Consider the following 22,452-nt stretch of genomic DNA (forward strand, 5'->3'; position numbering starts at 1 on the left):
TCACTTGATTGCTTGAATCTCCTAGTTGCTTTGTAGGCAAGTGACATCATGTGGACTTGGATGATTCATGGACAGTGTGTTCAAAAATCATTTTACATGGCACCATAACACTTCATACAGACCCTAACTAAAAGGACAGATTGGCTTTTTACAAAAATAAAACGCAGTATGAAAACACACTTGACAATTGTCAGGACAGCACCATGAATGCAACCTTTAAAATGACTGAAAGTAAGTGCAGCTCCCAGGTAGAGGGTGATTGCAGCATTGTCAGGAATGTGTTTTATGTTGGGAGTTGCTTTATTAAACTTTTTCTAAGCACAACCTTTTTCATCCAATATTGTCCTTGTTGATTCCTTCAGGATAGAAATGTTCTCCTTTTCATCTGCCACCCCTGTTTTTAAGGATACCTTTAGGATTTCTGTTCTGTACAACGACTGGTGGGTTGTTTCCATGCGTTTCCACAGTATCTCATTCTTCTTCTATAATCATTTAATATTGAATCTGTCCCATGTTTAATAGAAGACAAATCAGTTGGAGTCTCATTTTCAAGACGTTTTTGCACATTTCAAGGTTGGATTATTATTCTGGCATTGTCTGTCAAATTTGAGTTTAGTAACATAGTGTTTGAAAAGGTTCTGATTTTAACTTTATTTAAACTATACAAATGTTGAACAATAACGCTTTGTAGCATGACTACCACTGATGAGCTGAAGCAGACAACTGTAAGGAAATAACTTTAAATACATTTATTCTTTTAAAAATTGCTATTTTTATAGCAGATGATGCAAATGCAGGCATAGGCTCCATGATAAACAGCTTCTCTGTCTAGAAACGCATCCTCTCACTATGATACTCCCACCACCATGATTCATTAATGGGCTGGTGTGCTTTGAGTGATGAATGGTGTTTTGCATTAAGGCCTAAACTGAAATTATAGTCTCCCCTGATCATAGCATCTTCTTGCATGTGTTTGCAGTGTCCATTACATAATTAGTGACAAATGAGACATCTTATTTTCTTGTACAAATATTTATTTATTCTTGCCACTCTTCCACAAAGGTCACATCTTGTGATGTGAACTTCTAGTCCTGTCAAAAGATTCTCCCACTAAGCTGTGGATATCTGCCACTCCTCCAGGGTTACCAGGGGCTGCTTCTCTGAATAACGCTCTCCTTACCCAGCCAGCCAGTTTAAGTAAATGACCATGTCTTGGTGGGTTTTCAGTTGTATTCGACCAAATGTTCAAAGCTTGGGATATTGTTTTATAACCGAAACCTACTTTAACTTGTTGGCATGTTGGTACTATTTACAACAAACAGTCTGACCTTTCTGGGAAACTGATGCCTCTGAACCCAGATTCTTCAGTCAGCCCACAGTGATTCATGGTCCATTTAAAAAAAAAAAAAAAAAACCCCAAAGTACTTACAAGGTCTTACTTTTTCAATATTATTGCGGTCCACGATGACTGGATCATAGACTGACCTCTTTGGGTTTCTTTGCATTTAGAATCAGGTTTTATTTGTTTTTGTCAATGACTTTGTTATATTTAGAAGTGCATATATCTTATATATCATATATCAATGGGCTCAAAATTAGTGGGCCTTCAGAAAAAGTCATGATTCTGCTGCTGACTTCTACATTCATCGATTTACACTAAACGGTACACAGTGCATTGCAAATTATTGATGCCTGTTGAAATTTCTCACATTTTGTCAGGTTAAAACCACAAACTGTATTGTTTTGTTGTTGTTTTTGGGCAGGGAATGTGGAACAAACACAACGGAGTGAATCAATGTGAAGTGGAAGGAAACTGTTGCGTTGTTTTTAAAATTTCTTAGAAATAAAAATTTGAAATCTATGGAGTGGATTTGGATTCAACCACCTTTACTCTGATACCCCAAAATAAAACCCAGTGCAACCCAGTCACTTAATTAGTAAATGGAAAAATTAGTGAACAAACGGCATCGTGGAGACCAAGGAAGACTGCAGACAAGTGAGGGAAATGGAGAAGTTAAAAGCAGGTTTCTAAAAAAATTTCTGTTTTCAGCTGATTGATAGAGCAATTATCTGCGAGATGTTTAAAGCTTTGCAAAGAGCATGACTCAAATACAAACCTACGTGGATATCAAAATCCATCTAAACTCCCAGGCAAGGAAGGCATTGTTCATAGAAGCAGCTTAGAGGCTCATGGAATCTCTGGAGGAGCTGCAGAGATCTTATTTATTTTACAGTGTATAGTGTGAACATATCTGAATTTAAAGACCTATTATTCAAGTGTCCCACATTTTTGTATTTTTGCCTGACAACCCCTCCAGCCACACACGTTTAACTGCCCCGCCTCGTGTGTGTCTCAATAGGGAAGGGATGCGTGCAGAGCGGATAGGTGGATATCTCTTCTCTCCTCTCCTCCGCCATCAGATAGAGCCCTGCCCTGCCGACAGGCCAGCTAACCATCCAGGTAACAAACAAAACGAGTGTATTTACTTCCCAAACTTCACATGATTCAATTTTATCTAAACAGAGCAGGTGAATCAATGGCATTCCTTTACCTGCTAGGTCTTAGATTAAATTTGAAGAAATAAATATTTCTAAAGATCAGTAAATGTGGGGCATGTAGGCTAAGTTGTATTTTCTATTGCTCTGTGTGTAAAACATTATGTGATCAGAGTATTTTAATTAGTAAATAGCAGATATCTTGTTATCAGTTCTCAGAACAGTAGTTAATCTCATTAATCTGAACTCTTTAAGAATAATTTTTGTCATCTCACACTGGCTACATGTAGAAGTACAGAAGATTCTTTTTATGACCATATTCTCTGCTGTTGGTTTATTTTTGACTTTAAAGACTTTTTTGAGTACAGTTGGTTTATGCTGGAAAATAGTCACTGGTTACTCAGATTTCTGAAGATGCCTCACTTAGTGTGACCTGCCCGGTAAATTTGGCAGGGTAACCTGCTGCAACACAAGGTTATATGGTGTAGAAGATAATTTTGTGATAAAAGTACTGAATGATATAGACAAGACAAACATGTAGTGCTCAGTGTGTAATAATAAAAACAAATTAAGGGTAATGTAAGTTTTAAATTTGACTCAGAAGTTTCAGGTTAAAGGCTGGTTGTGAGTCAGTAATCTAACTTTTAATCAATCTATGGTACCTTTGTTTCTTAATTAATATGAAGAATTTTGATCCCAGTGGACAGCTCGTTTTATGGGTGCTTAATAATACATATGCATGCTGTTCAGGCTGTGCCTGTAATAAATCTCACACTACAAAGGCAGCTGACAGCTCCATGTGCCACACAAGGTGCCCTTTTTTTTCCACTTAAGCACCTGCCACCAAAATGTCTGTGCACGCCACTGATTGTTGTACATGGATACCACAAGAATGTGAGCTCAGCCACAGTGTTAACTGCTGACCTTGATCTGTTTAGACCCATTTAAGAACGAATAAAGCCACTTAATTATGGAAGGACTGACATTGTTCTTAATTAACCTTTCAATAAACAAGTTAGGATGCGTAGAGTCAAATGCTAAATTAAATTGCGCAAACAAAGCCCTGGCAAAGATTGTTAGTTTGCTCATGTTTGCCTATCAAATGTATCATGTAGATAACGTCGTCCTCTGGATCTTTGTTTTCTTGCTGTTTCCATGTGTGTCAGGTAGCATAGTGCAAACAGAGGAGATGTTTACACAGATGATTATTAACACAATGCAGATGTCTCTCCATAATTTGTTTCACTTTGTATGGAAAGCATCTTCTCCTATAGAGTCATTTTGTTTTTATATTAATGCTAAAATGACATAACCAGGGCTGCACGGTGGCGCAGTTGGTAGCACTGTTGCCTTGCAGCAAGAAGGTCCTGGGTTCGATTCCCGTCCGGGGGTCTTTCTGCATGGAGTTTGCATGTTCTCCCCGTGCATGCGTGGGTTCTCACCGGGTACTCTGGCTTCCTCCCACAGTCCAAAGACATGCCTGTTAGGTTAATTGGTCTCTCTGAATTGCCCTTAGGTGTATGCATGGTTGTTTGTGTGTTGCCCTGCGATGGACTGGCGATCTGTCCAGGGTGACCCCGCCTCTCGCCCATAGACTGCTGGAGATAGGCACCAGCTTCCCCGCGACCCACTATGGAATAAGCGGTAGAAAATGACTGACTGATGATGTAACCACTATTTATTCTAGGCCGCTGGCAACAAAAGTGAGTACACTCCTAATTGAAAAATTTCTGTTTTGTGTGGCCACCATTATTTTCTCACTAGAGCTTCACAGGTTGCCCCTGGAATCATCTTCAGCTGGTGACTGTTAGATGCTTGGTCCTCCACCTTCTGTTTGAGGATGCTCTAGGGTTTAGATCTGGAGACATGCTTAGCCAGTCCAGCACATTTACCCTCAGTTTCTTTAGCAAGGCAGTGGTCTTCTTGGAGATGTGTTTGGGGTGGGCATCATGTTGGAATACTGCCCTGCGGCCCAGTTTCTATAGGGAGGGGATCGTGCTTCAGTGTGTCACAGTACATGTTGGCAGTCATAGTTTCCTCAATGAACTGTAGCAATCCACACCCGGCATCACTCATGCAAACTGTTTTCAGGTTTTCTTGTGCATCATCTTTAGAAGAGGCTTCCTTCTGGGACAACAGCAATGCAGACTAATTTGATGCAGTCTGCGATGTTTCGCCTCAGCACTGACAGATTGACCCTCCACCCTTCAACCTCAGTGCTGGCAGCACTCTTATTTTCCAAAGACAGCCTCTGGGTATAACGCTGAGCACGTCCGTTCAACTTCTTTGGTCAACCAGGGTGAGACGTGTCCTAGTTATTTAGACACGGACAGTGTACAGCAGAGGTTGCGCTAGACTTTCTCTCGTCAGTCATTTTAAATAACAGGGTCAAAAAAAATTCTCTCATAATCTAAAAATTAAGTGATAATGAAATGATCAATAGCATTCATTCATTTTAATTATTATTCAGTCCTTACGAGCTGAACAGATGAATACATTTAACTTTTTCTCCGCAGTGACAAAAAACACTAACGGTGGTCCCAGACTAACTGCATATAAACAATGAAATTAAACGATTGAACTTAACATATGAACAGATCACTTGCTGTGACCTGAACACACAGCCTCACAGCTTCCTCCTGGTCCACATGGACCTAAAATGCACAGCTACTTGTGCGTAAATCATATGTCTCGAGTGGTATTGCTGCAGAGGCTATATGTTATGAGGTCTGCAATTTTGCCTTGGACAGACCACTTCTCGTGGCTGTTTTGATGTTGTTCTGGAGGCTGAATCTGCGTTCTGTCACCACACTGGAGACTGGGATTACAAGCGCCACTTCAGCCAAATGTTTTAAATTTCTCCAAATGAATTGATCAGAAGTCAGTAAGACTCTCTGAATGAGGGCTTTCCTGATCCCAGCAAGCACTCTGCTTCAGCGCCCATAAATAAACACCAAATTTAACACATCTGCTCCCCATTTACACCTGAGACCTTGTAACACTAACAAGTCACATGACAACGAGGAGGGAAAATAGCTAATTGAGCACAATTTGGACATTTTCACGTAGGGGTGTACTCACTTTTGTTGTCAGCGGTTTAGACATTAATAGCTGTGTGAGTTATTTTGAGGGGACAGCAAATTTATACTATTACACAAGCTATACACTGATTACTTACATTGAATCAAAGTTTCAGATCTTTAGTGTTGTCCTATAAGAAAGATATATTAAAGTATTTACAAAAATGTCTGGGGTGTACTGTATTATTGTGCCTCAAGTATTGTCATTGTTGGGCAGTATCTAATTAGATAAAATTAACTGGAAAGATTTTTAGACACTTTATTATAGATCTTAACAAAAACAACCACACTAAGCTAGTCTTTATTAAATATAAGTAAATACAGTGAAGGATATGTTTAGCAAAAGAGGGGAATCAAGCATTACAGCCGTTATTGTTGCAGCTTAACAATGCAGCTTTGAGTAATGAGAAAAAAGATATGCAGAAATGAAGAATTAAGAGACAATGCAGTCTGGGATAACAAAAGGCATAAAGGCCACTTTAAAAGGAAGAGGCAGCATGCCAGAGGAGATGGGGCGAAGCATAAAAAGCACTCATACCGTGGAAAAGTTGCTCTGCTTGTGTTGGTAGTGCTCAAGGCTAATCCAACATGCCCAGCAGTGATGAATTGTTCCTGTCATGATAAGCCAAACAAACAGATCTGTATAGCGTATGACAACACTCCTGTAGGCACTGCAATAAAAAATGGCATTTCCCTGCCAGCTGTGTAACAAAAGCTCCATAGATCTGGCAGGACACACTTGCTGGAGGTATACAGTTGTTTTTTATACATTTGGATCTCAGGATGGTTTTGGATGGCTCTGATTTTGGGGGGATTGGATTGGTGTGGGTGTTTTTCAGATAGAAAGGGAAAGAAATGGCGAAAACAGAGTAATTTCAATAAATTTGGGTATTATGGGAACACTTTTCCATACATGAATGCACAGATGTTTAAAAGAACATCAAAAATAAGACATTATGACCTTCTGTTGATATAATCTTACAGCTGTTGTACTGTAGCTTCTGTTGTAGAAATGAATAGTAAAACCCAGTACTGGACCTATCTGCACCAAATCATCATGAGCTCTACACAGACCAGCAGTTTTATGTTTTTCTAAAAGTTATGTTTAAGTCATGCAATGATGGGTTTTTAAATTCTCTGTTCAAGTGATTTTAGTGGTAGACGTGACCTCCATAAAGTCTTAACATAAACACAGTAAAAGCAAAAGCAAGTGCTTATTGGGTTTATGAAATGTGAAGTGAAAAGCCCTTGGTTCTCAACCCAACCAGTAACACAAGTTGTACCGTTTTAATGGTACAGAAACAAAGCTTTATCATCCAGTTTAAGTTAGAAGTCTTTGTCTACCAAAGTCTCGTTTTTCCAAAACGACTGAACCTTACAAACCGTTACAATTTATACTTTGACATACAATTTGAGAAAAACTAGAGGGATTTTTGAGAAACCAAGAATATATGATAAAATATTATTTAAAGGCACTGATACAGCTGGCTTTACAGTTTCAGATTAATGGTAAACCAGATTCTGTTCTTTGAATATGTTTTTATGTTTTATTGTTGATCCATTTTGCTACTGATCAACTGATTTTACATTAAGCGGTGCATTTCAACAAATTTGTACTTGAGCAGGAATGTATGAAGTTGCAGGGCAGTAGCCCTAATATCGGATACAAAAATGTTCATACTGGTGCATCCCTACTCTGATGTATCCTCTCCAAAACCAATCTTGATACTGGTATCTTTTGGAACTGTGTTGGAGCACTCATTTGTGAACTAAAATGTCACCCTCAGAAGAAAGAAACCCAACAGGCCTTAAGCCTTCCCTGAACTGGAAACCGGTGGGACACCAGTATCATTCTCCACAGTGAAGCAAGTTCCACATCACTATGGATTGAGATGCGGCTGTCCAAGATTTTAGGCCCTGATTCAAAGCTGATACCTTCAAGCTCTAGTGACAATTTCAGCTGCCCACATGGACTTATGGATAAATGTTTTAAGGTCAGATTAGGGAAACGCTCAGCTGTCAGAATGACGAGAAGTATACTGGGGTCGAGATCAACTCATGGGCACTGCACTGACTGTAAAGCATGGAGTGGGTAGCATCATGCTCTGGGGCAGTTGCTCTGCCACTGGAACTGGTGCATTGCACAAAGTGGAATAATGAAGGCATTCCTAAACTTCACCTGCAATCAAGCACTAGATGGTTTAAATATGGACCAGGCTGGTTGTTCCAGAAGGATGATGATCCTAGTCATATCAAAATATGGATTTGGATAAAACAGGCTAACATTAAATTCTTCAATAATGTGATAAAGTAAATGGAAATAAAAAAATGTGCTTTAGTGAAAAGCTGTTGGTAAAGAAATGTCTTAATATAATATTCAAAAGCAGGGTGTTTTCTAAATGTGTGAAGACACGACTCTGGTTCGAATCCTAAGAGCCGTTTCAATGCTTAGATGGTTTCTAAAGTCAGTTTTCAAAGGCTGAAACCCCACAACAACAAAGAGGAGTGCGACAAAAAATTTGTTACATGGACTGAAGTAATAAAATGTCAGTCAGTCATCATCTACCGCTTATTCCATAGTGGGTCGCGGGGAAGCTGGTGCCTATCTCCAGCAGTCTATGGGCGAGAGGCGGGGTACACCCTGGACAGGTCGCCAGTCCATCACAGGGCAACACACAAACAACCATGCACACACTCATTCATACACCTAAGGGCAATTTAGAGTGACCAATTAACCTAACAGGTAATAAAATGTTTTTCCAAAAACATGCGGGTCATTTTAAATGATCTTGAGGAATCAGCAGAATTATTCAAGAACAAATATATTGGCCTGGAAAACAAAGGAAAGGTGTAAAAATATATTAAGTCATATTAAGTCAAATACCCCAGCAAAGTTTTTATTTATGAAGGTTTTTGCTGCTCTATCTGATATAACTTCCTCATCTTGAAGGTGTTATTGAGGGGAAAACAAGGACAAATCACAAAATCTACAATATTTTGGATTATTCTGGATTTTATTAGCAGATTACTACAAAAATCAGTTTTCAACTGCTGTAAATAGCTACTGTGCTGTGAAAAAGTGTTGAAAAAGTTTTTTTTTTGTCATGTTTAAATTTTTCATGTCTAAAAAACATTTGATATCAAATAAACTTAATACAAAAAGCAGTTTTCAAATGATTATTTCCTTCATTAAACTGGTCCTAGGGAAAAAATATTGTAAAATCATGAGGAATCTGTGATTAAATTAAATTTTTTAGGAGTTGAACTCAATTTCACGAGCCAAACCCAGGCCTGATTATTACCTGACCTGCAGATATAATAAATCATTTAAATAGAACTTCTGAATACCTGCCAGGTGAGGTGTGGTTATTATAGAACAATAGATGGAGTGAATTCCTGCACTGCGGTTCTCAAACAGCATGCCGTGCACAAATATACCGAATAAACACAAACAATTTCTCTCCAAATACAAGAATTTAATTACAAAATACTTCAACTTCCATTTAAAATACTTGAGTGAAGAAACTTTTTAACTAGGCTAGATACATTCAACTACTAAGTGAAAATGAAAAGAGAGGAAAACTAATAAACAGGAAACAAATGATTAAAAAAGAACGAATAAGAATAAAACTGAAACACTAATGACTAATAAAATAACTGCATGGTGGCGCAGTTGGTAGCACTGTTGCCTTGCAGCAAGAAGATCCTGGGTTTGATTCCCGACCAGGGGTCTTTCTGCATGGAGTTTGCAAGTTCTCCCCGTGCATGCGTGGGTTCTCACCGGGTACTCCGGCTTCCTCCCACAGTCCAAAGACATGCCTGTTAGGTTAAGTGGTCACTCTAAATTTCCCTTAGGTGTATGAATGAGTGTGTGCATGGTTGTTTGTGTGTTGCCCTGCGATGGACTGGCGACCTGTCCAGGGTGTACCCCGCCTCTCGCCCATAGACTGCTGGAGATAGGCACCAGCTCCCCCGCGACCCACTCTGGAATAAGCAGTAGAAAATGATTGACTGACTGATGACTGAAACACTAATGATTAATAAAATAACAATGCAGGGATATCACAGTTCAGTGTGAATATGTATGTTAAAGATCCCTTTTTATTATGAAGCATTGGGAATTGGAGACCAGGGATAATGAAATCTTATTTTAATTAAATGTTTAAAAAATCAGTTGTGGAACTAGAAATCAATAACATTTTCGACAATTAATTATTAATTTTGTGTTAACTTGCCATCATGGTTACGGATGGAATGCAGTGATGGACAATCAAGATGGCAACAAAAAAATGCGTATGGAAGACGGCTGATGAACTTTCAGTAATGTCCCATCCAGAATTAGCAGTTCAGCTACCAACAAAATGTCTGAGCCAGACAGCTCAGTTCTGAAAATGAGGTTGGTAGTCTCCTACTAAAGGCTGCGATTGATTTATCAGCCAGGGATGTCAGCAAACTGCAGGCTATTAATTGGATGTCTAACAATTTGTTGATGCTAACTAATTTCATAATACTGACTGTAAACCTGTATAAGTTAGGCTTAAATATTTTTTTTAGCAAACCAGTTGCCTTTTAAAAAATAACTCATCCTTTTAAAAGGAACTGTTAATGTTTTTGTAAACCTCATGGCAATTTTACTCCACTTAAAATCTATTTTAAAACAAATTTCTCTGCTTATCTTTTAAATTTGCAATGTTTGTTGGCACGTTTATTTAACTAAAAACATTTAGGAGAGGGAGCAGCCCAAGACCCAACCTGACACAAAAAACAGGCACACACAGTCACAATCACACATTCCTACCCTCATGGGTACACATAAAAACACTCACACCGACGCACCCAACGTAAAGACAAACTACAGTGGACGTCGTACAATGACTCACACTTCCCATACATACTCACCCGGCAAGACGTCCCTGGCCAGCGGCAAGCACTTGGGGCCGGCATCCCCCACCATGCCCTCGCAAACACATCACTGCCACTGCACCGATAGCCCAGGGAGAAACATTATCCAGCTCAGCTCTACCACTGCCACTCAGCCGATTCAAATACTGATGACCCCACATCCAATTATTATTATTTTCTTTCATGATGACTTATTGTCTTGTAATCTATTAAAATCATTTTGGGAAATAGATTTGTCTTCAGTGTCCAGAGTTTTTTTGGTCATAAGAGAACAGCCGTTACATGCAAAGGACAGCTGTCATTACTTAATACACGTTCAGCAAATATTCTAAGAAAAAAGGTGTATGCAGAACAGTGAACTAGCTGTGCTTTTGTTTATTAAAAGTCTGTGGTGAGAAAAATAATACAAGCCAGTGCTTTGATGGGAAGTAACGTGAAGGGAAAGTGTTATGAAAATATTTGTAGAGTTGAGTACGGGGAAAAAGTTGAAGATGTAGTAGACTTCGGTATTATCCGACTGGGCTCGAGAGCCCAGACAGATATAAGTAGGGAAAAAGAAACAGTTATGTGTGTAAACGTATTCCTCTTGAGCAAAATGGGAGTGCTTGTTGGGACTTAAGAGAAATATAACGCTAAGCAAACTCCAGTGGAGGCAATGCAGGGTTGCTGTGGAGCTTTAAAGCAGCACACTTGATGTTTTAGTAACGAGTACACGCTGTAAACTCTGGCAACGATGCAAACAACTGTCAGGGAAGCATGAAAAGAGACCGACTGAATGACTCAGTGAAAAAACTAAGCAAAAATTCAAACAAAGCAGAAATCATCAGATTTTCTTTTCTGGAAATGATTTGATCTTAAAATGCATCAAAAAATATGAAAAGTATGAATCCTGGTATATTTTTCCTCAAATGCATATCTGCTGTCATGTTTAGTGTCAGGTCCCTGTCAAATTGAGATGTCTTTCTGTTATACTTGTAAATGACACACATTTCAGTCAAAACTAGTGGGACATATGCAAACCAGCATCAAATATTTCATGGAGTTTAAAAACATGCAAGTGCAATTCAATGGAGTAGCATAGATTTTCTGTCATTCTCTATCTTTCCTTAGATAGAAAAACTTTTTATCCAATTTGAATAAATAACTGTTTGCACTGTTCAATGATTAGGATTAATTGGAATGTATGAACCTGACTTTGTGAAGTGCCTTGAGACGACATGTGTTGTGACTTGGCGCTATATAAATAAACTGAATTGAATAGATTTTTAGATACACGTACATCTGATGACTTAACATAGCCTGGATCCAAAGTTTCTGCCAATGTTTGTTAGGGCTGTTGATAAAACAGTTGAACAACTCTTCCATCCATTTGTTGTTTTTTGCGTACGTCAGAGACAAGGGGTCAGATAGGTTCTGGAAGGAAATCAAAACATCCGTCTTCCTGTTACAGGTTCCATTTCATTCTGGGAATCCCAAGGTGTCCCATGTCAGAAGGGCTCTATGGTCCCGCTAGTGAATCCTAGGTCTCTCCTGGGGTTTATTACCAGTGGGATATACCCAGAAAACCTCCAGGTGGCCGTGAGGCATCCTTATTAGATGCCAGAACCACCTCATCTGACTTTTTATGCTAAGACACCACGGTGGATTTATTCAGAGTTCATCTTGAAGACTAAGTCCACATTATTGAGTTTTATTTCAGCCTCTTTTACCCAGGATCTCTTTCTTTCAGCTTCACCTGACCACAGATAAAGGTTTGGAGGTAGATAGATAAATTGAGCGATTTGCATTTTGCCTCAGCTCTTCCTTTACCACAACAGACTGTAGCAGTGCTCACAGTTCTTCAGTACTACTTTCTAACAATCCATTCTATGCTCCATCCTACCATTACTCAGGAATAAGACACCAAAATGCTTTAACATCTCCACTAAAGGTAGACTGACCCCCTAACCTAGAGGCAGTCTGTTTTTTTTTTCGAGTTGAGAACCATGACATTAGACCTAGAAGGACAGACACTCATCCCAGCTACTTTACACTCTTCTGTGAATCATTCTGGTGCATACTGGAGGTCATGACTTGAAGAAAATAATGGAACCAAATCATCTGTAAAAACCAAACAGGATGCCCAAACTATAAATTAAAATCCCGTCTATGGATGCCTCACACAGGATCTTAAATGAGAGACCGCCCTGGTGGCGTCCAACAGGCACTTGGAACAAGCTCGGCTTTGTGCCAGGAACACAGAAACATCTCCTTCCCTTGAGTGACCTTCATCTGCATGTAAACCCAGAAAACACCTGTTACTAAAATGCCTCAAGGGACCAAATCATTAGCCTTCTCCAGATCTGAAAAACACGTTGAACAGACAGACCAGCTCCCCTGACCCCCTTAGTAACTTAGTGCGAGGGTAACGACCTGGGGCTTCATGTACTAAAGAGTGCACTGTCTAGCTGCTGCACTAAGCTCAATCATAGCTCAGTGATGATCATTGTAATGACAAGAATATGCCTCCTATATTTATATTAGGAAGACTGTCAGCACACACACTATGTGAAGTACTTTAAATCGTTAAAACCATTCAGCACGTCGCATAAAAAATAGAAAATGACCCGGAAGCCAGCCATCGCACACAGATCCTGATTGAGGTTTGTTTCCAACACAACTATTATAATTAGAATAACTTTAATATTTTGATAGTATAACAGAATCATGAGTTGAGGAAGCTAACCTGCCATTGCATTTGTGAGACACATTTGCACATCATAAATATGTTGTACATGTATTGGAATGGAAATACTTTCTATTCACAAAAGCTCTTCCAGATGGGGCCCTTATGATATTCAGGTATGAGTGCAGTCCATAACTCTGGTTACATTCAGAAATTGGCTCCTCACTGCAAATGAGAGCCACAGTTTAGGGGAACTTTATATATCAGAGCAACGTACGGATGAGGCTGTCCCATATGGCTGGCATGGTACGGCTCAGGATGACTGTTGAATACCCAACCTGTCAGTCAGCTCTGTTTGAAAAGCTCCGGTTGAAAGGACCACAGCATACTGAGGACTTGAAACGGTACCAGCAATGCACGGTTCCTCCTGGTTTCCCTCTGTTGCATTGAGGCCAGCTCCGTGCAGAGCTTCAAAGAAATTGCCCTGGACAATTTAAACCGGTTAATAAGTTATCCATCGTCATATACCAGCAGATCAGTACGATCTCTGAAAACATCGCTCCCTCCGACTTCTTCTATTGGCGATGTCCTCAGCTTGTCCACCTTAGAATAAACAAACCTGTGTCAGATCAACAGATTAATTCCAGTGTTCTTTTTCAGTGAGAATGAAAGTGTCCCATAGATGATTCACATGCATTTTATGTCCCTCAGCGCTCAGACTGATGAGTTTTTCTATCTAAACATGACAGAAATGGAGGACGTAAGCACGGTTCGTACATGAGCTACATTGCTTCTCTTAAATCCAAGGTTTAACAGTCGGCCGGATCCTCTTTTGCCTAACACCTTAGAGTAGGGGTTCCCAGGTCAGTCCTCAAAGCTATTGTCCTACAACTTTTAGATGCATCCCTGCACACCTGAATCAAAGGGCTGAATTCTCTCATTGCATTCAGCCATTCAGCCCTGCAGAGGCCAGGTAATGAGCCATTCGTTTGATTTGGGTGTGTTGGACATGAGATGGGTCCAGAAGTTGGAGGACAATAGGTCTAGAGGACTAGACTTGGGCACCGCTGTCCTAGGATTTACCAGGCAGGTTGTGAACTGTATTTCCTCTAGAAAAAATACCTCCTAACTTACTTACAGCAGCTTTGACAGCATAATAGTTCTCAGAGTTTAGGATTACTACTATAACGTTTTCTTTCCACCTTCACATCATTGCCATGGTTCGAATTTGAGTTTGTTTATCTGTGCTTTCTCGCCGACGGTTTCCTCAGGGCTGTGCTGTATTTGCAAAAAACAATTGTGTTGACAAAATGGAGTCTAGTCAAGTATAAAACTTCCTTCTTTTACTCATTAAATTTGTTCAGTCTCCCCGTCAGCTGGAGTCTCAGCTCATCCCGTTATCTCCACATCAAATTCACAATTGCTTTCGCATCTGCTCCACTTGATTCATCCCTAATTCTTTCGTCCTCTACACAACTGCATCTTGAGTCAGTTAAGAAAAACCTTTCCTTAGAGTTTTAGCACACTAGTCTATTGAAATATTTAAAATTTAAGAACACAGATGCAAGGCAGAGCTGTGGTAAAAGAAAGCAGTAAGCATAGACCAGTCCTAAGCCTTAATATGGTTAATTATTAATTGAATACAAGGGATTTCACTGTCAACTATATCAAAACAAAGACTGTGATCCAAAAACAAAACAGGTTTCAAGGCTGCCTAAAACAAAAAAATATAGGACTTTATTATTCTAACCATTTCACATTTGACGTCCGACACAATTACTGCCAACCTTTGCAAAGATATGTAAAAATTTCTAACCATGTGATTCTCAAAGTGTAAATATTTCCACTACTGATTGGTGATGTTCATTTCATTTGATTTTGTATATTGAAAATCTTTAATCAACAAAAACAGCATCTTTCAGTCCACTGACATTCAACAAGCTTTGTGCCAGCATGCTAGTCAGACCAGTTTTAGGTGTGCTCTTGATCTAAGATTGAGAGAAATGTCTTTAAAGCTCCAACTCTGTTAGACAAACACTGATGTTTACTCTCACCGTTTCAGCTGCAGCCGACTATCTTCACAGTCAAGCAGCACAGGGATTCTCAAACTGCTGCAGCTACATTTGCTTGAGAAAATGGTGAAACAGAGGCTGAAAAGTCTTATTTCACAGAGGTATGCCTTTTGTTTTAGGTATATATTAGGGCTGCATGATATTAGAAGAGCATGTAATGTACGAACATACTGATAATTGTTACTTTATCCAGCAACTGCAAAAACATTCAAAATAAGATTTAATATATCCATCTCAACCATAACATTTTATGTAAAAGTTGCTACTGGACTATTTCTTCTCTTATTGCATTGAAATAACTTAATTGTAATGACTTGACTACCTTGACCTTCGCCTATTTACCTTTTTGAAACTTTTTATTCTGCATTAAACAACGAGTTGTTTCAAAGCTGCTAACTCCCAGTCGGTTGTGGCAGATGGCCGCTCACACCGAGCCTGGTTCTAGTTCTGCCAAAGGTTTCTTCCTGTTTAAAGGGAGTTTTCCTCTCCACTGCCGCTACATGCATGCTCACTATGAGGGATTGCTGCAGAGTCAATGCCAGCGACTGTCCACCCTTCCTACATGCTCATTCAGGAGGAGTGATTGCTGCAAGTCACTGACTCAATGCAATCAGCTGGGTTTCCTTAGATAGAAAAAACCTTTTAACCAATTTGAATAAATAACTGAATCTGACTGCATTATTTGATAGGTAGGATAAATTGGAATGTATGTACCTGACTAGAAATTTAAATGATTTGATTGAATTTACTTTGTAAAGTGCCTTGAGATGACGTGTTGTTTTGCTGTATTTTGAAGGCCTTCAGTCCAGGGAAATTGTTAATATTGCCTTAAAAGTTTCAGGTTGTTGAATTGTTTAGGTTTTTCCCCCAGAAAACATTAATGCAGGTGAGGGTATTGGCTTGCACTTTCATTCTTAATGAAGTGGGATGTTAATCTGGCCCTGTCCTCTTGTAAAACTGGTGCTGATGAACTGAGATTGCAAAGACGATACAGAAATAAAATATTAGCCGAGGGAGGAAATTTGCTTTATGCAATATGTCCCTGCTGTACCAGAGACATACCAATGGAGCTGCCAGGGTTTTTCTTACAGTCACAGTCCAGGGCAAAGTGGTGTGTGGACAGGACAGAGACTGGTCTGTCCCAGTTTGTTTTGCTTTGGACATGTTAAAATCTTTAGGATATTTTAAAACCAATATACAAAAACATTATGAATATACTGCTCTTACCTTGAGGAATGGAGTATTCTTTTCCTTTCAAACAGCAATGAACTTTACCATCACACAAGGTGGCAGTAGGTTTTTTTAAAGTAGATTTCTTTTAAGTGGTGAGAGCGACAGCTGCTTACTTGATAGTAAAATTCACCCACACTTTCTTGTCAAATAATTTTGGTTACTCAGATTTCACATCTGCTCAGTTATAACAGTTAATACTTGATTTCAAAGTGCTACTTTAAAATGCTAAGAAATCACTTAAAGAAAAACTGGCGTTTAGCATGCAGTCACTGTTGGGGACAAATTGGCATCTTGTCTACCTGGTAGCTGATTAAAGACGAGCTGAAGCAGTGAGGGGGCTGGCAGTACTTTCTCATTCGTGCAAAAAAAAAATGTTGAGTACCAAGAATGAACAATTTAATGTCGATATAAATTGGCAGGCATGCATACTAGTGATGATTGCAAGGAGCTGACCTGTCCAAAACAAGCACCAGTGGGCATAAGTGGCTGCATCATTAGTGGCTATTAGACAGTATGCTGCCAACAGTCATCTAAAGCTGTGAGGTCACCAAACACACAGGATGTCTCCTAAACACAGTTTGGTTTTGTAGATTGCAATGCCCTTCAACTGCTCAGCATAGAGGTGTCACAGTGGCCCACTGTTGGAACCAGTGGTTCTGTGAAGCCACCCAAACACACAATATTTTAGGTAGTGTCTCAGATTGTTCGCTTTTCTTCTCCTCGGGTGCCGTAAGTGCTCCGTTTCTTTTCTCTTTGTGATCCTGGCTACTTCTCGGGTCCAGGGAGAGTGTCAGGGTGGTTTCTGGACTTTAACAAGGCTGGTGGCAGATGGGAAAAAACTGTTCTTGTGGTGTGAGGTTTTGGTCCGGATGGACCGCAGCGTCCTGCCAGAGGGGAGAGTCTCAAAGAGTCTGTGACCGGGGTGGGAGGGATCAGCCAGAATCTTCCCTGCCCGCTTCAGGGTCCTGGAGATGTACAGTTCCTGGAGCGACAGTAGACTGCAGCCAATCACCTTCTCAGCAGACCGAATGACACGCTGCAGCCTGCCCTTATCCTTGGCTGTAGCAGCGGCGTACCAGATGGTGATGGAGGAGGTGAGGATGGACTCAATGATGGCTGTGTAGAAGTGCACCATCATAGTCTTTGGCAGGTTGAATTTCTTCAGCTGCCGCAGGAAGAACATCCTCTGCTGGGCTTTCTTGATGAGGGAGCTGATGTTTGGCTCCCACTTGAGGTCCCAGGAGATGATGGTTCCCAGGAAGCGGAAAGATTCCACAATGTCAATTGTGGAGTCACAGAGGGTGATGGGGGCAGGTGGGGCTGGGTTCTGCCTGAAGTCCCAACCATCTCCACTGTCTTTAGAGCGTTGAGCTCAAGGTTGTTCTGGCTGCACCAGTCCAACAGATGGTCTACCTCCCATCTGTACGCGGACTCGTCACCATCAGAGATGAGTCCGATCAGGGTGGTGTCGTCCGCAAACTTCAGAAGCTTGACAGACTGGTGACTGGAGGTGCAGCTGTTGGTGTACAGGGAGAAGAGCAGAGGAGAGAGAACATCCTTGGGGGGTAACCGGTGCTGATGGTCAGGGAGTCAGAGACGTGCTTCCCCAGCCTCACGCGCTGCTTCCTGTCAGACAGGAAGTCAGTGATCCACCTGCAGGTGGAGTCGGGCACACTCAGCTGGGAGAGCTTCTCCTGTGGCAGAACTGGGACGATGGTGTTGAAGGCAGAGCTGAAATCCACAAACAGGATCCTGGCGTAGGTTCCGGTGGAGTCCAGGTGCGGAGGATGAAGTGAAGGGCTAGGTTGACTGCATCGTCTACAGACCTGTTGGCTCTGTAGGCAAACTGCAGGGGGTCCAGGAGGGGGTCGGTGATGTCTTTTAGGTGTGAGAGCACAAGGCGCTCAAAGGACTTCATCATCACAGAGGTCAGGGCGACGGGTCTGAAGTTATTAAGCCCTGTGGTCCTTGGCTTCTTGGGAACAGGGACAATGGTGGAGGACTTGAAGCAGGCTGGCACATGACATGTCTCCAGTGAGGTGTTAAAAATGTCTGTGAAGACTGGAGACAGCTGATCAGTGCAGTGCTTCAGGCTGGCTGGTGAGACAGAATCCGGTCCAGCAGCTTTCCGGGGGTTCTGTCTCCTGAAGAGTTTGTTGACGTCCCTCTCCTGGATGGAAAGAGCCGTCCTCGGCGTGGGTAGGGGGCTGATGGGGGGGGAACGTCAGAGTGAGGGTTGGAGGTGCCCTGGGCCCTCTTGAGGTAGGGCAGGTGGGGGTGGTGGATTGTGGCTGCAGCTGTTTGGGGGTGTTGTGGAGGATGGGAGGATGGTTGCAGGACTGTCCCTTTGTCTTTCAAAGCGGCAGTAGAACTCGTTCAGGTTGTAGGGAGGCGTCGGTCTGCCTGAGCCCTTTCCACACAGATGCAGAGTCGTTGGCTGAGAACTGGTTTTGGAGCTTCTCAGAGTACAGTCATTTGGCCTCTTTCACTGCCTTGGCAAACTTGTACTTCGCCTCTCTGTATATGTCTTTGTCCCCACTCCTGAAGGCCTCTTCCTTATCCAGTCTTGACCTTCTGAGTTTGGCTGTGAACCAGGGTTTGTCGTTGTTGTAATTCACCCTGGTGCATGATGGTACACAGCTGTCCTCACAGAAGCTGATGTAGGAAGTCACAGCCTCTGTGTACTCGTCCAGACTGTTGGTAGTAGTCCTGAACACATCCCAGTCTGTACAGCCTAAACACGCCTGGAGATTCTCCACAGCCTCACTACTCCACTTCCTTGTCGTCCTCACAACAGGTTTGCAGAGCTTTAAGTTTCTGCCTGTATGCAGGAATTCAGGTGGACCATGATGTGGTCGGATTGGCCCAGTGCAGCACGTGGGACGGCGTGATAAGCGTCTCTGATGGTGGTGTAACAGTGATCCAGAATGTTGTCCTCTCTGGTCGGACATTTAATAAACTGTCTATATTTGGGGAGTTCGTGGGTGAGATTACCTTTGTTAAAGTTGCCAGCGACGATAACTAAGGAGTCTGGGTTGGTCCGCTCCACACTCAGTATCTGGTCGGCGAGCATGCGCTGTACGACCTGCACGTTAGCTTGTGGCGGGATGTAAACACCGACCAGGATGAACGAAACAAATTCACGGGGGGAATAGAAAGGCTTACAGTTTATGATGAAGGATTCCAGGTCTGGAGAAAAGTGCTGCTGAATCACTGTCACGTCGTTACACCAACCACTGTTGAGGTAGAAACAGATTCCTCCACCTTTCGCTTTGCCGGAGAGTTCCGTGTCTCTGTCCGCTCTGTAGAGCTGGAATCCTGCCAGCTGCAACGCAGAGTCCGGTATTAATCCACACAGCCACGTCTCCCTGAAGCACAAAACTGCCGATGAATAAAAGTCCCTGTTTTTCCCCAACAGCAGTTGTAGTTCCCCGATTTGTTGGGAAGTGAGCGCACGTTAGAGAGAAATATTCCAGGTAACGGTGTTCATAGTCCACGTTTCCCTCTCTTCCGGCGTTTCACCGCATGAGCAAAGGTGAGCGCACCTTTGACCAGGATGTCCAAAAATTCCAGAGCAGTAGGCAGAAAAGTCGGAAATAACTCCTCTGGTGTAGTAGCCCTGATGTTCATGAGTTCTTCTCTGGTGAGAGAGCTCCGGGTACCATCACAGAAGACCGTTTTAAAGCAAAAAACAAAACAATGCGCACCAACACGCCGAGGCGATCATCTGCGGCGCCATCTTGATGTCCTGAGTACTTCTTTGTCTGGATTAACTAATATTAAAGCACTTTTGTAAGCCAGCTGAGCAAAACCTTACCTACAAAACCTGGTCAATGTTGATTGTACTGTTTTTCTTGTAGATATAAAGAACAATCTGAAAGTCCCCTGAACAGAGAGAACCACATATGATTGATCTGTGGCCTTCACTCCTTTTGTAGCTCTAGAGTCTGTGTTCCTTGTAATTAAGAACCACTTGCTCTCAGAAACTGGTTGGGATAATTCATATTGAAGTCGTAATTGACCTTCAGATACTGTACAGTTGAGTCATAAAGGAGTTTGCCCCTAAAGGACAAAAATAAAGCAAACAAGAAAGTGGAATATCAATGCAGAGAAAAAGTGTGAAAGGCTACTTCTAAGGATTCATAAATGTTCAGCTTATTGTTTTCTGTTGGCTTGGACAAAGTATTTACTGGTTTTCAAACAAGATGTAGTAGCAGATCTTCTTACCTAAAAAAAAAAAAAAAAAAAAAGATTCAAAGGAATAAGAAATATCAAATTCTCCAAAGCGCTTTACACATCAGTCACTGACCTGACTTTTTTGCTTCCTGCTTGCTCGTTGGCCGCCTTTAAATGCATGGCCTCACATGGTCAGTTAAACATCCTGCTGCTCTTTCTGTTTAACATTTTATGATTAAACTACTGTACTGTAAAACCTGTCTGACCTGAACAGGGGAAGCCTCTGATGGGCAGCAGGACCAGGGGCAATGCATTTTATTTTTTTAAATGGCCTTACATTGTTAAAGGGGTGTTTATGACAAAAATAGAGATTACAACTCTCTTGTAATTAAAGGGGGTCTTCTCAGTAATTATGGAACAGCAACCATTGGTAAATCTAGTGCTGTCTTGCATAAACTTTAACTCGTATCTAAGAAGTGCAACTGGGGCACTTGTAAATGTCAAAGCTGCTGCACCTTGGCCACTGCAGTAAGCTGTATGCTGTAAGTTTTATACAGGAAACCCACCCAAATAAGGAATTTAATGGTTTATTAAAAAACATGCAGAATGTTTGCTTCTCTTGTCATGTGATAATGGCACAATTGAGCGCAACATTTGAAATTCATGACCAAAGTCAAGTGCCATCGCTGAGGAAGAAAACACAAGAAAGCCAATAGTTTATTACCATGGTGATCTTCCAGATTCCCAGTACACCCAGTACAAACACACGATTATAAAACAAGCGCTATAAATAAACGCAGAATATATAAAAAAAACAAATGACCCAAAGTATACATGAACTTGTTTACAAATGTTTTTTGTTTTAAAAAAAAAAAAAAGGCTTAAATAATTTGTTTGTGCCCATAAGAATAAAAATGTGTATGTACCTTAGGTATGAGTATGCCTAATGACCACTGGAGATAGCACCAGCTTCCCTGAGATCCTGCTCAGACAAGCTGGTATAGACAATGGATGAATGCATAGATAAACACGACTTTAGATAAGAAGACTTGGGCCTGTTTATGTGACTTACAAAAACCCATCACTCAGGCTACTTTTATTAATATGCTTGGTAATTTAAAGGCTACATGCATGACACCAAAAACTGTTTGCATTTTAAACCTTTTCAGGGGTGGACAACCACAACACTTAAAAGCTGTAAATAATGTACTTTAAAATAACTTCAAAATGTCCTTTAATAATAATTCACACAAATACAGCCGTCAGTGGTCCTGAGTCCCTGAGCACTTTTCATACGTCCATATGCTTTTATTCCTGTAATTTATCATTCTGAAACAGCAGCAAGATGAATGGATGCCATATGTTTTTCACTAAGTAGATGAATACTATGCTGTGACCTTGTACACATAAAGAATGTATTTTCAAGTTAAGACAATCTAATAAACTTTTTACTGAACAAAACAGTTCAGTTAGTTCATTTAACGAAATACAAACAGCATTTTATTAAAGAGGAACACCGACCTGGAAGTGCTTCGAGGGCTGCAATTAAAAGTAATATGTGGCCAAACTCATTTTGTTTTTTGACTAGCAAAGCAGGAAAACTGGTAAAATGGAAACACCTTTATATATGATTTAGCCATACTAAAATAAAAAAGAGAAAAATAATTAAATGGATGTTAATAAGACAGCAAAACCAGGATGTAAAGGCAACGACAGTCAAAATGTGTGTTTTAAAGACAATAAATCTACATTTTAAAGACAAATGTATAAATTAATGTGTACCAGCTCAGGTTGTGAATGTAGTTCAGCTTAGACTGTTTAGGTGGTA

At 40.9% G+C, this 22,452-nt stretch overlaps 1 long non-coding RNA gene across 1 annotated transcript in view; it reads left to right on the forward strand.

Annotated features, from left to right (window-relative positions):
- The first annotated feature begins 2,363 nt into the window (after positions 1-2,363).
- LOC124881667 overlaps positions 2,364-22,452 on the forward strand; it is a 29,084-nt gene continuing 8,995 nt past the window's right edge. Inside the window, exon 1 of the long non-coding RNA XR_007041706.1 lies at positions 2,364-2,461. This is a non-coding gene — a long non-coding RNA (uncharacterized LOC124881667). The remainder of the gene's footprint in view (positions 2,462-22,452) is intronic.

This window comes from Girardinichthys multiradiatus, chromosome 15, assembly GCF_021462225.1.
Source record: "Girardinichthys multiradiatus isolate DD_20200921_A chromosome 15, DD_fGirMul_XY1, whole genome shotgun sequence".
NCBI classification, from domain to species: domain Eukaryota; kingdom Metazoa; phylum Chordata; class Actinopteri; order Cyprinodontiformes; family Goodeidae; genus Girardinichthys; species Girardinichthys multiradiatus.